Source organism: Myotis lucifugus, unplaced genomic scaffold (genome assembly GCF_000147115.1).
Source record: "Myotis lucifugus unplaced genomic scaffold, Myoluc2.0 scaffold_349, whole genome shotgun sequence".
Taxonomy (NCBI): domain Eukaryota; kingdom Metazoa; phylum Chordata; class Mammalia; order Chiroptera; family Vespertilionidae; genus Myotis; species Myotis lucifugus.
Window position 1 is genome coordinate 1,019,574 of NW_005871397.1, and position 16,893 is coordinate 1,036,466.

Here is a 16,893-nt window from a genome sequence, read left to right on the forward strand (position 1 = left end):
GCCATGACCCTGCGAAGACCAGGATGAGAGGAAGTGGTAAGAAGGGGGAAAAAAGAACCAACCAATAAATGCATTAATAAGTGGAACAAATCAATGTTTCTTTCTCTCCCCGCCCCCACCCCAGTTCTCAAATCAACAAATAATAAAAAGAAAAAGAATAAAGAAAAAAAAATTAAGCTTTCCAGAAACCTAACACCAGGTACAGTATAATAAACAGAAATGGACATAATTCTATTACCTTCACTGAGCCCAACTGCATATTAAAGTAGTGAAGGACACAATGAATAAGACAAAGATTGTGACCTTATGGAATCTGTAGTGTGGAGTGACTCACCCAGTTCTAGGACCATCCCTCCTAAACTGTCCTAAACAGAAAGTGCTGTTGAAAAGTTCCAATGTGGTACAAATGGAATTATTACAAAACAACAAATGCTTACCACAACATAGCAGGCTTTTGAATTAATGTGATTATATTCACGATGTAATAATATACTCATGTAGGATTTGAAATGAGAGAGGAAAAAAGATATGGAAAGTGCAAAGTGAGGAACTTCGAGTCATTTCTCCCACTTCGGGTTTTTTCACCCTCACTGCTAGTTACATAAATCCTATGTGGAATGCAATATTTCATTTATGACAATTTTATCTTTAAGACTTTCATACACCTGTCAAACCAGAAGTCATATGAAACAATTTGTTTTATAGATGCTCAGTATTAAAAAAAAAACCACTTTCATCACTCCAAACTAAATACAGTTTGATTGAAGATCAGATTACCAAATGATAATTTTATTCTTACCTATAAGCACCTGCCCTAGTTACTGTTTCAAACTAATTTAAAAAAAATCATATTTCAAAAACTAAATGTCCTAATTTAATCTTAAGCAAACACATGTAAAATTTCAATTAAGATATTTCTTAAAATAATACAACCAAAATATTTCTCATTCGTTAATATTGCTGAAACACCAAAAATTTGAGAAGTGACTTTGGGAAATGTACTTTTGTAAATAGATTTAAAAGGTTTAATCCCCACTGCATTTTCAATGACAAAAATAAATCCCATTCAGTATGGAACCAAAAGTATAATCTCCCAACCCCTTTATTGCATCAATATATATTAAAAGACAAAAATAGTCATTTAATCCAAGAGCTGATCCAAACAGACTAAGAGATTAATATCTGAAAAATCACATGTAAACCAAATCTGTATAAACCCCATTTCCATTATCATTTCAGAGAAATTGTCTTATAGGCAACATAATGTATGTAGTACAGTTACACAATACTAAGCTCTATTAACTTAGACAAAATGATTTAACCTCATTTAGAAGAAGAAAGGGAGAGAATGAAGGAGGAAGAAGAGAGGGAGACAAGGAAAATTTGTTAAGAATAAAAATAATGGAGCACATAATATCATTTTGCAAGCTTGTAGGCAGTAAATTATAGCACCCTGCTACACACACACACACACACACACACACACACACACACAAAACATGTTAGTGGGCCCTAATATACAAACATAATTACATATGAGAATCAAGTACAGTAATCTTTGACAACGTGCAGACTACATTTAACCTAGCAAGATAACTGATAACAAGTCAGCCAAGTGGACAATTAGTCCACAAGATACCTCAGGTAAAAACAGGGATACATTTATATATGCTATATATTCATGATTAATTTGGCCATTCTCCACCACCATAAATCAAATATTTAATGCTCTAAGTGGGCCATTAGTCCCCTGAAAGTTGTAAGAAATCTCTGATATTGCCATATAAACTTATTTTTTGTCAAACTACTATAGAGAACATAATTATTATTTGATGATCACTGAACTTTAAAAACTGTTTCAGAAGGCGAGTTAGATTTCCCTAGCTGTACATGAGGTCTACTCCCTAACGGTTCAATACAAGGTATTTGTGAAATTGGACTCAAGAATTGTCTTTTTCACAAAAGATTTCCGGGAGAAATTACCACATGAAATGCTCCCTAATTTCATACAATTCAACAAACATCTATTGAGTTATCAGTTTCAAAAATGAAAAACAAATACTTTAATATTTCTAATACCACACAGACTGTGATGCCTCTTAGAACTGACATGTCAACAACAGAAAACTAGGGTGTGTGGGTTAGAAGTCAACCTGACTGAGGGGAAGTAAAGAGGATTAGGGGAATAACTAGGATTTGAGCAGAGCTTTTAGGGAAGAAAAAGAGGGGAGACAGGGTTCTGGAGGCAGAGAGGTGACAGAAGATGAGCTCAAAAAAAAAAAAAGGTAGAAAAGGAAAGTAATCTCAGAGGAACAGAACTTGAAGCTTAAAGAAAATGATACAAGACTTCAGTTTCAGGTGGGCTTTCATTTTTCCACAATGAAGGAGTATATTCGTCAGGGTTCAGAGACTACAGAGAAACAGAATCTATAGGAGAGCGAGAGAGAGAGGTAAGAGGAGACTTATTGCAGGTATTGCTTCACATGATTATGGAGCCAGTGGTTTAACTGTCAGTCTGAGGCCGAGGGGGGTAGAGTGGGGTTCAGAGGGGGGTAGAGTGGGGTTCAGGAGGAGGGGAGATACTTCTGGTGCCAGTCCCAGAGTCCAAAGGCCCAAAACTAGAAGCTCCAATGTCTGAGGGCAGAAGAAGATGGAAGGCCCAGCTCAAGGAGGGAAGCAAATGGCCCTTCCTCTTCCTTTTTGTTCTATTTGGATCCTCAAGGGATTGGATGATGCCCCACAATGGTGAGGGCGGGTCTTCTTTACTTAGCCTACTAATTTAAATGCTAGTGTCTTCCGCAAACACCCTCACAGACATACCTGGAAATAATGTTTTACCAGCTCTCTGGGCAACCTGTAGCCCAGTCAGGTTGACACATAAAATCACCCATCCCAGGGAGCCTTTGAGAAAGGAGGTGACAGGAACAGACCTGGGATTTATCTTCTGAAGTAGATTAGACTGGAAACAGAGACAAACACAGAGTGGGGACCAATATGTAAAAACCTATCAGGGTAGTCAAGAGTTAACTTTCTGAGCTCAGGAAATAAAACTATGGGAGGAATGAGCAAAGCACTGAAGAAGAACTAAAGAATCTCACAGCGGAACCATCACTTTTCACAACTATAGCCTCCTGACCAGGCTTCTACCAATTTCCACTTGTGCTCCAGTGATGGGTTTACAAAGTAAATCAAGTCACATCTCAAGGCCCTCCACCCCTGCTCCCTGCACGCCAGCCAAACTGGTCTTATTGTTTCCTAGCAGTTCAACTTTTTTCCTGCCTCAGGATCCTTCCACACTGTTTCCTGTATCTGGAACCTGGCCCCCTGGTTTTTTTCACCAGGTAAACCCCTAACAGGCCTTCAAATCTGTTTAAATGTCACTTTCTCAAAGAGGCTATCCCCTAACCTCTCCAGAGTTACTCTTGGGTTTGGGTATTAATTTAATACCTTTTCCTCCATCAGACTCTTCCCTGGAAGCTAGGACTAGGACTATTCGTTACTTAGTGCCCAGTCCAAGACCTGGCACTTGGTTGGTTCTCGACAAACACTTGCTGAATTAATAATAAATAAACCTCAAAAGATCCCTTCCAGTTCTCAACTGGGAAAATGGTAATGCCATTTACCTGATAAACGAACACAGGAACATCAGGTTTGCAGATAAAGTCGCCTTCTACCTGGGGCATGTTGAGTTTGAAAAAATAGTAGAATAAGTCTGAGCTATAGATGTGGAGTCATCAAATATTAAATGATCACTGAGCCAGGAGAATAAATGTAACATTATCAGAAAAGGATGAGAAGCAAAATGAAGCAAGCTAAAGGCAGCTTAAAGAATACCTCTATTTAACTGGCAGAAAGAAAACACATAGACAAAAGGTTCCTATCACTAATATGTAAAGAGCTTATAAAATAGAATATACCAACAAACCTACTGAAAACAGGCTAAAGAAATGGACAGCTAACAGAAAAAGAAATGTAAATGTCTCTTAACCCAATGTGCACCTCCAGGTAAATATGTATGTTATCTAAGAAAATTCACTGTTGATTTATCTGTTGATTTAAATGGTTCTGAAATGTCTATAAAAAAGAAATTTTTAAAGTTAAAAAAATATATGTTCAAACTCACTCATAATGAGAGATGGAAATTAACACTACAATAAAATTCCCTTTGGCAAAAACAAAAAACCAAACAAACCAAGATTGTCATGTTCTGTTGATGAGGTTCATGTATAGAAAAATAGGTACTTTCATATTTTACTGATGGGAACACAAAGAGATATAATTCTTAGGAGGATAAATGTGGCAATATCTAGTAAAACTGTATACTCATTTACCCTTGACCCTGCAATTCCCCATCTAGGAATCTGTCCCAAATATATACTGACAAACATAAAAAAGACATTTATATGCATAGGGCTATGAATAGAAACAACCCAATTTACAAAAATTTGAAACAACCCAAAAATCAGGTTTATTTATTCATTCAATGGGATATTATGCAGCTATAAAAAGGAATTGAGTAATTTACAACTAAGGAGTGATCGCAGTAATTTACAACTAAGGAGTGATTGCCAGGATATATTAAGTAAAAAAAAGCAAGGTATATAGCATTTTATCATTTACATTAAAACAGTAACAGGATGGAAAAGTAAACCAAAGCTTTTAGAATCGAATTACTTAGGAGGGGAAGAAAAGGGTAGAGAAAACAGAGAACTTACACTCCCTTGACTAAACCCTTGTTTTGTGGATCTGACTTTGAAACTATGAAACTAGTATACATAATTATAAAACAAAATTATATTTAGAACAGGTATTAAATATCAAAAGTAAATAAATGAACTTAAATCCATATCCAGTTAGTACATAATTGTAGAGAAAATTTATTAAGACTGACCTGAACAGTGTGGTAGTCACTCTGAGAGGAGCCCACCACCTCCTGGCATTCACACCTCTAGGTATTACCTCCTCTTAAGTATGAAGTAGATTCAGAGACTGGCTTCTAAGAATAGCATGCAAAACATCGATGTCCATAGCAGTGTTATTCACAACAGACAGAAAGAAGGAAGCAAATCTCCATCAATGGAGAAATGGATACACAAAGTGTAGTATATACATGCAATAGAATATCATTCAGTCTTAAAAAGGAAAGAGATTCTTACACATGCCACAACATGGATGATCACTGAAGACCTAACGCAGAGTGAGCTATGCCAGTCACAAAAGGACAAATATTCTGTGATTCCACTTACGAAGTACCTCAAGTAGTCAATTCACAGAAATACAAAGTACAATGGTGGTTGCCAGGGGCTGGGGGGAGACAGGAATGGGGAGTTATAATTTAATAGGTACAGAGTTTCGGTTTGGGAAGATGAAAACAATTCTGGAGATGGATGGTAGTAATGATTGCACAAAAATGTGAATGTACTTTAACGCCAATGAACTACACACTTAAAAATGGTGAAAATTGTAAACTTTGTTAAGTACATTTTACCACAATTTTTTTCAAAATAAGAATACAGCCTATGTGATGGGTTGGCACTCTAGGAATAGGTTATGAAAAGGCCATGGCTTCCATGGTGGACACCCTACCTGCCTTTCTCCAAACTATAAACCAGCTGCTGTGTTGTTAGTTGTCCCGTAGAGGGGCCCAGGACCTGGTGCTCTGGCCAACAGCCAGAAAGGACCTGAGACCTGCCAATAATCACATGAGTGCGCTTGAAAGCACCCCAAAGGATCCTTTGTGTCCCTTCCAATTGAGCCTTGGGATGAATGTGGCCCCAGCTGACACGTAGACTGCAGCTTTATGAGACACCCTGAGCTAGAGGCACTCAGGTAAGCTGCGCCCCTACAGAAACTGACCCACACAACTGTGAGATGTTTGCTGTTAAGCCACTAAGTTTGGGGTGATTTCTTGCACAGCAGTAGATAATTAATACACAGTACTATGACTAACCATTCCTAGGGACATGTACCCTTCGTCCAAAAGAGACTGCAACTTCCATTGCTGGGTAAACAGATGGTCCCTGAATGACAATGGTTCCATTTATGATATTTCAGCTCTACAATGGTGGGAAAGCGGTGCACATTTAGTAGAAACCGCATTTCAAAGTTGTAATTAGGATCTTCTCCCAGGCTATGTACACTTCTCCCAATATGTACACTACTCTCCCATGATTCTGGGAAGCCACAGCTCCCAGCCTTGCGCACAATCAGGGGGGTAAAAAAAAATGATACTCTGGTACACTAGAGTCTAGTGTACTGTGCTGCCAGCGTTTTTTGGATATTGTGTTCCTAGCTTGTTGAAGGTAGGCTAGGCTAAGCTATGATGCTCATTAGGTTAGGTGTATGAAATGTACTTACAACTTACTACGGACTTAACTTGTTATCAGGACACAAGCCAAGTCAAGGAGCATCTGTATATCCAAGAGAAAAAGTGCCTATGTCCACCAAAAGACATGTACAAGAATGTTCATAGCAACTTTATTCATAATTATCTCAAACCAGAAGCAACTCAAAAAATCATTAACTAGAGAACGGACAAAAAATTGTGATCTTTCACACAATGGAATACTACAAGACAATGAAATAAAAACCCAAACTATTATTAAATACGACATGGGTAAATCTCACAGACGTAATACTGAACAAAAAAAGGCAGACAAAAGCAAACCTTTAACATTGGTATTGCTATCTGGAGACTGACCAGTATACTAGTATAATGGGGTACTATAAATAATTATAGAATGTTCTAATTGTATTTATTCCTGGTCTCATTGAGAACCAGGAATCTCAGCTGAGAGAAAGATGAAAATATCAATTTAAAAAAAGTTAAAATCTTTTTGTGCTGCCATTGAATTAGATGTATCAGTATGAACTCATGAGGTTCTTTATCTTTATATATATATATTTTAGTTCTGACTACTGAAGAATCCTAGAAACAGTGATCAACCCATTAACAATGAGAAGCCCTAGAGCCTGCCCAGACTGTAGTCTTGAAATTCCATTCCCCAATAAGAGAATCAGGACTCTCTAGAGAACTTGGTGATATTAGGTGTGTAGAGAATACGTACACAGTGAGCCTGGAATTCTTTGTCACACCAGACAAAGAAGCTTTCCAAAATGACTAGCCATGTTAAAGTAACTCAGTAAGCAACTTGAAAAAGCTCCCACACCCCAAAGACTAAATGATTTAAGTATTAATAAGGATTATGAACATAATTTTTAAAAATCCAAATCATAATTTTTGTTTAAAGTAAAGAGTTCATAACAAGTTTGGGGGAGAAGGGAAGACCATAATTGGTCACTGTTGGAGAATGCTAATATAACCAACTTACTTTTTGAAATTGGCAAGCCAAGGGAAACTTTAACCTTTATCCAACTTTATCCTACTACACAGTCATGAGCTGCTTAATGACTGGGATACATTCTGAGAAATATGTCTCCAGAGGATTTCGTTGCTGTAGAAACTTAGGAGTGCACTTACACAAACCTAGATGGTACCCACCTCAGCTACATGGGATATAGCCTATTGCTCCTAGGCTACAATCATGCTACTGTACAAAACAACAACAGCAAAAAACCCACAAGATTAAATCAAGAGCAAGAGAACATGATGCAAACAAGAGACGCAATAAACACGATGTATCAGGCATACTGTTTTACAGCAAACTTTTTTTAATAAGTAGAAAGAGTACACTAAAATAATGATAAAAAGTATAGTATAATGAATACACAAACTAGTAACAGTCATCATTTGTTATAATTATCAAAAAAGCATAGTACATAATTTATATACTATACTTTTATGCAACAGGTGGCACAGGTTTATTTCACCTGCATCACCACAAACATGTGAGTAATGTGTTGCACTATGACATTATGATGGCTACATTGTCACTAGGCAATAAGAATTTTTTTACCTGCCCTGTAACCCTACAGGACCACCGTCGTATATGTGGTCCCTTGCTGACTGAAACACCGTTATGTCGTGTACGACTGTACAAACTGTACCTCTAAGGTAACAAATAACGCATGAGGAATACTGTCTCTTTATAGAACATGCCATCTGACATATGAACAGTAAAGTTATAGCATTAAAATATCACTATCTTGCAACCCCTAATGATTTAATAGACCTAAAGCAGGAAGTCCATCACCTGTTTCTGCAAGTAAAGTTTTCCTGGAACATAGCCATGGCCACTCACTTACTAGTACATTTTGTCTGTGGCGGCTTTCCCATTACAACAGCAGAGATTAGTAGTTGCTGCAGAGAAGACCAGATGGCCCACAGAGTCTAAAATATACACTATTTGCTCCCTTACAGAGAGAGTTTGCCAACCTCTCATCTAAAGCGTTGTGCACAGATAGCAACTAACCACCAACAAGCAGACGTCTGCACCACAGTCACCTGTTACAGACACAGGCCAAAAGAAATCAAACCTGAATCTGAGCATGTCTCGAGATCTGACTACCAATTAACAAGAAATACAAAGGATAGATTAGTAGGTTAATCACTTCACAGAAATATAATCAGAAGCAGCCACAACTACAGGACAAGGACCCAATTTGTTCAATAAATCAATTTTCAGGACAAAAAGGGAAGGTGCAGGTGAGGAAGAAATCTTAAGAGGAAAATCAACCAATTTCAGTGGAAGGAGGGCTTACTTAGATCCTAATTAATCCAGTCAACTGCTTTAACTGGATAAGAGCTAGGATTGGCACCAACTAGGTAAGTGATTATACTGAAATTGTTGTTTATTTAAGGATGATAATGGTATCGTGGTTAATTTGTATATTTACTTTTATAAGAATTTATTGGAGCCAAACTAATAACATGCTGGAACCAAGATCTCAAGCACTCTCATGGGTGTGTGTACACACACACACACACACACACACACACACACACACACACATATATATATTTTAAGAAGGTCTTATACTTTAAGAATACATACTGAAATCCAAATAAATGATCTGATGTCCAAGATTTGCTTTAAAATAATACAGGAGAGGGAGAGAAGTCAGTGGGAGACAGATAATTTGGCCATGACTTGATAATTATTGAACTTTGATTAGCACAAGGGGGTTCATTATACCAGGGTTTATTTATTATACAAGTCTATTTACTTTTGTATATGGTTTAGATTTCCCATTAAAAGATTTCTTCTTCAGACACCAAAAACAAATCTGAAATGAAAAGAAGAGGTCAGGAAGTATGCTAGGTAGCCCCAAAAAGGCAAGCTGGCAGTGAAGGGGATGTGGTCTTCTGAAGGAAGGCTAAGCAGCCAACTTTGAAAAGAACCAGTTTAGACAGACCTTTTCCAACCACATCAAGCAGCTGGAACTAGGAGAAAAGAATGTAGATGGCATTTTAACTTATATTTGAGATTTGGTAAAACAGGTTCCTCAGGATGTTAAAAAGGCAAGAGAATGCAAGATGCTGCTGCAAGGATGACCACAGGGTTTGGGTGAGTAGAAGGCTAATGAGGCTAGGAAAAAACTAAAAATAAGAAAAACTAGAAAACTCCAGGAAACTACAAGTCATAACAAAGACAAAGAACAGATTCGAAAAGTGCGACATGATAGAGGGTTATGAACATGACAGGAAACTTTCCAAGACCTCAGAAATGGAAGTGGTCCAGGTGAGGATGAGGTCTGAGGAAGAAGTGATGGGGTATGAGGAGTACACAGAACTGTGGGGCTCCAGGCCTAGTGAACTAATGCTGGTTTACTACTTGGTTTCAGCTGCCCGCCAAAGAATCAGACCCTTCTCCCAAGCTCAGTTTAGAAGGTTTTAAAAGGACCCCAGGACTGGAACCACTGTTCTAAGACATAGTGTCCTGGAAATGATGGATGCCAACCAGGTCAAGGGCCATGCTGAGAGCCATGAATATGATACAAAAGACAGACAAGGAACATCTGAGTCAAATGAAGAAAATTTCTATAGAAGTCAACAGAAGAGAAGGATAAGAATGTGGAGAGAAAAGAATAAGAGAAAGAAGAAAGACAACAACTTCAAAAGAAAATGGTTAATTGAAAAATGTTCTGATAGTGAGGATCTTATTCTAATCCCACAGTTCAAAGAAAATAGTCTGAAAATATCTCTGTGAGACAGGTTAGGGAAGAAATGGTATCCTCAAAAAAATAAAAATAAAAATCTATCAACTTGTTCATTATGGTCATAAAGTGTTAGGTATATGAAAACACCAAAAAAATCTTATATATCACTTAGCTTAATTCACCCATTTCATAGATGAGAAAGCCGGGGTCTACTAAGGCAAATTAACCTGTACTCAAGAACACAATGCAATTAATGGTTAGAATTAGAGCTAAAACGTACACCCTTCTTCACTCGACCTCCCTGCCTTGCATCTTCACCTAGCACCACGGTTTCCATTTGGTGACTTACTTCCTTACAAATGCTAAATGTCATTATACATTTTCATCCATAAAGAGCAGGCATTTGGTAAGTATTTGTTGACTAACGCTCAAAATGAACCTACTTCAATCATTTTATTTAGTAAAGATCTCAAATTTCAGCAATTTGTTCTGCTCCATTTTACTCCTCTGTACCCCACCCCCAAAATGTGTTCTAAATAAATCTCAGACGTTCAAAAACATGTTGGCTAACTAGCATCTACGATTCCAAAAAAAAAAAATGTTAAGAATATGGAAAGACACACATAGTGCCTGCTATAAAAAGAAGAACTGGAATTACACACCTCTCTTATCATCTCCATAAATGTATACATAATTTACAATCGCTAGGAAGAGGTTGTTCTTGACACAATGTATTCAAATACCTAAATAGATAGGGAATGATAATCATGGGATAAACTACCTCAGCCTCATAGCGAGGGATTATAGAGTACATAGAGTACGCAAACATAAAGTTGTTCTCACATTTTTATTCTTTATAAATAACACATATTATACTGTAACCAGAATATAATATGAAAAGGATGATTTAAAGCTGCCAAAACTTGATGTTACTGCTATTTCAAGATGTGATTTTTTTTTAATTAGCAAAAATAGTGCAGGTATTACTTATATGTAAAAAGAGAAGGTATAAAATAGGAGAAGGCAATCCAAATATTGTTTTACAAAGTTCTATTATTTTTTTAAACACATATCCTTACCACTTAGAAAGGATTGTTGAGGCACACAGTTTGTAGAAAAGACACCAAATTTGGAAAGGATCCATCTAGAAGCTTTTTCAATCTTGTATTTTGTAGGCACACAAATGGGCACGCCAGTGCAAAGCAGCAGTGATTCACCATGTACAAAGCAGAATGTGGAATGATAAAGGCTGGAAAAGAAAGAAATATGGTTGGTTATTAGTAAGAGCCATGTTTGTAACAAAGTTGTAACATTTTATCATTAGTGAAATTAGTTTTTATAACTGAGAATTTGGCTAACAAGAATTTACTTATAAAAAAATCTCAACTATATAGGGAAAAATCTATCTGCAAAGAGAAAACAAGATTCTAATTTAAATATTTTTTTCACCACCTGTAACATCTTTCTGAAGTACATGATGAACTTCTTCACCACCTGTTTCTTGACGACACAAGAGCCATCATCCTAAGAGTGCTTACATGGTACTTAAAGGCATATACTAGTACATTATGGGACTTGGAGTATTAACCCTAGAACTATCTATCTTTCAAAAAGTTCCCAAGGAGGTAAGCATTCTCCATTGCTCAACAATCCTTCTGGGACATTCTTCTAAAGGCGTGCTGTAATTGTACACTCACAAAATAAAGCAAGATTATTGTGGGATTACTTGTAAAAGTGAAAACAACCCAAGAGGGTTGGTAAAGTCGCCTATGTTACATCCATAAGAAAGAATATCATGGAGCTGTAACAATGAATGAGGAAGCACTTAGTGTTTTTCTATGAAAAGATCACCAGAACAAGTAAGGTACAGAAGTATATATACAATAAGAAACAGGGATGGGAATTAACAGCACTCAATGTGTCATTTTGACTTCTGAAACATGTAAATGTTCAAACAAAATTAAATGTAAGACAATTTTTCCAAATACGCTTGATTTTTGCTTTCATTCCTTTTTCATAAAAACATGAGCTTCAATATGATCGGTATAACAAGGCTACTTTTCCTGGAAAATCAAACGGCAGTTATTTTCTTGTCCTTCAGAACAAAATTTCTCTTTCCTACTGGAAGCAGTTCAACAGAGATTCAGTGCCTACTGTGCCTACGTTGTACCAGCACCATACACATCAGAGAACGAAACTAAAAAGTCCCTGCTAAGTGGCCTTAAAACTCGACTGTTCTCCATTTACTCACTGCTAATGAAGGTGCAGTAAAAAAGGCATAAATATCCATTGCTAAAGGAAATGTAAATTTGACAACCATCATGAAAAGCAATTTGTCAACATAGAACAAGAATCTTTAAAATAGTCATAGCTACTGACCTAATTACACTTCTGGGAACTCAAAATGCACAGAATTTTATGTATAAAATTTTTACATTAGTTATAAAGAAAAACTGTAAGAAAGCTAAGTGTCCAAATTTGGAAAACAGTTAACTAAATCATGATTTACTCAGCAGATGCACTATCAGGTTCTAGTTAACCTAGAAGTAATTTCTACTTAAACATGATACACTGGTTAATGTATTTATTCCCACTCCCTTCCCACACTCCTCGGAACTAATTGTAAATTTGAAAAACTGAAAAGAGAGAGAACACTAAAGAGAACAGAACAGATATTCTTTGATAAAATAAAAATACAATTTCAAAAATAACATGGGCAAATGCTGTTAATTTAAAAAAAAGGCATGACTCAATTATATATAATTTCAGCCATATTTTTAATACATTAAAACATGAAAAAACCTACTAAATATTATTTCTAAATAGTGATTTTTTAAAAGTGATTTTTTTTCTTTTATGCAGCTCTATATTTTCCAAAATATCTCCAAAGGGCATTTGTTACTGTTATAGTCAGAAAAATAAAATCACTTTAAAAACATACGCATGCCACTTTGAAAAACAGTCTGGCAGTTCCTCAAAAGTTAAACATGACCTCAAGACAGTCTCTTCAATAAATGGTGCCGGGAAATTTGGTCACATACATGCAAAAAAATGAAACTAGATCACCAACTTACACCATACACAAAAACAAACTCAAAATGGCTAAAGGACTTGAATGTAAGACGGGAAACCATTAAAATCCTACAAGACTCCATAGGCAGCAAAATAGCAGACATATGTCATAGCAATATTTTTACTGACACAGCTCCTAGGGCAAGAGAGACAAAGGAGAAAATAAACAAATGGGACTAAATCAAAATAAAAAGCTTCTGCACAGCAAAAGAAACCATCAACAAAACAACAAGAAAGCCCACTGCATGAGAGAACATATTTGCCAATGGTATTTCAGATAAGGGTTTAATCTCCAAAATTTACAGAGAACTCATCCAACTTAACAAAAGGAAGATAAACGATCCAATCAAAAAATGGGCAAAGGACCTAAATGGACACTTTTAGAAAGAGAACATACAGAAGGCCGAGAGACATATGAAAACATGCTCAAAGTCACTAATCATCCGAGAGATGCAAATCAAAACAACAATGAGGTACCATCTCACACCTGTCAGAATGGCTATCATCAACAAATCAACAAACGACAAATGCTGGGGAGGATGCAGAGAAAAAGGAACCCTCGTGCACTGCTGGTGGGAATGCAGACTGGTGCAGCCACTGTGGGAGACAGTATGGAGTTTCCTCAAAAAGTTAAAAATGGAACTCCCATTTGACCCACTAATCCCACTTCTAGGACTATATCCCAAGAAACCAGAAACACCAAAAAGAAAGGATATTATGCACCCCTATGTTCAAGGCAGCACAATTTACAATAGCTAAGATTTGGAAACAACCTAAGTGCCCATCAGCAGATGAGTGGATTAAAAACCTGTGGCACATCTACACAATGGAATACTACGCCGCTATAAGAAAGAAAGAACTGCCCTAACCGGTTTGGTTCAGTGGATAGAGCGTCAGCCTGAGAACTCAAGGGTCCCGGGTTCGATTCCGGTCAAGGGCATGTACCTTGGTTGTGGGCACATCCCCAGTAGGGAGTGTGCAGGAGGCAGATGATCAATGTTTCTCTCTCATCGATGTTTCTAATTCTCTATCCCTCTTCCTTCCTCTCTGTAAAAAAAAATCAATAAAATATATTTAAAAAAATAAAAATAAAAATCATCATTCTCCCCTTTAAAAAAAAAAGAAAGAAAGAAAGAACTTTTACCATTTGCAACAGCAGGTATGGAACTGGAGAGCATTATGCTAAGCGAAATAAGCCAGTCAGAGAAAGATAAATATCACATGATCACACTCATATGTGGGATATAATGATCAACATAATTTGATGAACAAGAATACATCCAGAGACAAATGGCAGGGAAGGGGGGGGGGGTGGTTAGAGAGAAACCAAAGGACTTGTATGCATGCATATTAGCATAACCAATGGACACAGACACTGGGGTGCTGGGGGCTTGCCCAGGGTGGGAATGGCTGGGGGCGCGGCGGGTGAGGGGGTCAAGCAGGAAAAAGGAGACATATGTAAAACTTTAGACAACAAAATAAATAAATAAATAAATTTTTTTTAAAAAGTTAAACATGACCCAACAATTCTACTCCCAGATATATACCAAAAGAAGTGAAAGCATACAGCCATGCAAAAATAGGTACACAAATGTGTATAGTAGCACTTTTTGTAATAGCTAAAAACAGAATTTACACAAATGTCATCAACTGATGAATGAATAAAATGTGACATATCACTCCAATGCAATATTATTCTTCCATAAAAAGGAATGAAGTGCTAATACATACATGCTACAAAAATGAATCTTAACATTATATGAAATGTCCAGAATAGACAACTAATATAGAGAGAAAGTAGATTAGAGTTTGATTAGGGCCACAGGAAAAGAGATGGGTTTCTTTAGAGGATGATGAAAATGTTCTAAAATCGACTGTGGTGATGGTTGCACAATTCTGTGCAAAAACCTCGAATTATACACTTTAAGTTGGTGATTTGGATGGTGTGTGAATTTTAGCTCAGTAAAGCTGCTATATTACATATATATGTGTGTGTATGTATATATATATATATTCTATCATTTCCTCAGCACTAACCAATATTCCACATATTATTCCTCATCACCTTGCAAAATACTATATAATGAAAAATATATAATTGAATTCAAGATAAAACCAAACTCTTGCCAAACCTAAAACCATGGACAAGCCACAACTTCCGAGGTTCCATTTCCTTTTGGGGGGAGGAGGGGTTCTCTCTGATACACCATTTCATTTTTCTATCAACAACCGAGTTGCATGCCTATCAAGAGTAATTTTTTTATAATTCAATATATATTTTTATTGATTTCAGAGAGGAAGGGAGAGAGAGAGATAGAAACATCAATGATGAGAGAGAATCATTGATCAGCTGCCTTCTGCACGCCCCACAGTGGGGATCTAGCCCACAACCCAGGCATGTGCCCTGACCGGGAACAGAACTATGACCTCCTGGTTCCTAGGTTGATGCTCAACCACTGAGCAACACCAGCCGGGCTCAAGAGTAAATTTTATTTGTTCCAAAATCTGCTTATGCCAGTTGTATTAACTATAGTGATGTAATTTAGTTACATATTACGTCAAAAATATGAGCACAAAAAGAAAATTCTTTGTTGCTGAAACTTAAGCTTTTCAATTTGAAAAAGGCAAGTCACTTTTAAAATATCCTAAACAGAAGGCCTCAGCTATACAGCAGAAGACTGATGATATGTAAGCATTTATACACTTATGAATTATAAAATATTTAAGGTACGTCTCTTTCCTATTATTCCTCATTTTAACCAAATTTGTTTAACCAACCCAACAACTACTGGGTTGCATAAGAGAGAAGAAACTATATTGCATAGAGAGAAGAAACCTGATCTTATATAAGTTATTTGCATAAAAGACTAATGAAAGTACACTACTACTACATTACTATTATTCTATCTCGTGCTCCGAAAGAGTGATGGTTGTCCCCAGTGAGTTCCCTCTTAGAGAGGCTGAGACTTTTCTACCCTTCAAGTTCCCAGACACCCCACAGTCCCTTCCTCTCTACAGATACTCTCATCTCTCAAACTGAAAGGGGGTGCACAATGGAAGCTTCAGATTCCACTCAAGGCTGCCAAGTCCCTCTTCCTGTGCTCAGGCTCTCCGAAGCCTCCCTTCTGAAAGCTAAACCTACATCTCACCTGTGTATTCAGGTGACCATTAAGCAACAACAAAATCATTTAAAAAAAAACTTACTCATGCACCACAGACTCCTCTTTATTTCCTCTTATTACACATTTGTGCCTCTACTTTCTCACCGACCAACTTATCCTCAACTACCAGTCATGTGCACTGACCCCAATCACCACAATACTAACTCTTCCTAATGACTTCAAAAGAATTCTAAGTGGTCATTCTAACTGCTCTGACCACCCCTCTCACTACTCCAATACTACCTGATATTGCTGCCAAATGCACCTTCCTAACATACAACTCTAATCATGAAACTCCCTGGCTTGGTAATTCAGTGGTGCTCCACATGCCCACAGGATAAGTTCCAGAAGTTCATTAGCTTCAAAGTCAAGGGTCCTAATGGAAAAGAATAAGCTGCTAGCCCACCTCGATAATGTTCTCTAACTAGTCAGGCTGAACTCGGCTCTGTGCAAACACACCCCGTTCATTCCTACACCCCTATCTTTCATCCATCTGGAATGCCCTCCTTTCATGTCTTTGCATTGAAATTCCTTAAAATCCTTTTTAAAGGAGAAAATCATTTATCCAGAGCCTTGGGTTTCTCAACAGTAACACCTCAAG

At 37.0% G+C, this 16,893-nt stretch overlaps 1 protein-coding gene across 9 annotated transcripts in view; it reads right to left on the reverse strand.

Moving 5' to 3' along the window:
- FRYL (FRY like transcription coactivator) overlaps nucleotides 1–16,893 on the reverse strand; it is a 232,292-nt gene that overhangs the window by 184,032 nt on the left and 31,367 nt on the right. For all 9 annotated transcript variants that reach the window (XM_023764804.1, XM_023764802.1, XM_023764805.1 and 6 more), the window contains exon 2: nucleotides 11,139–11,308. The gene's annotated coding sequence lies outside the window, so the exon portion shown is untranslated. The remainder of the gene's footprint in view (nucleotides 1–11,138; nucleotides 11,309–16,893) is intronic.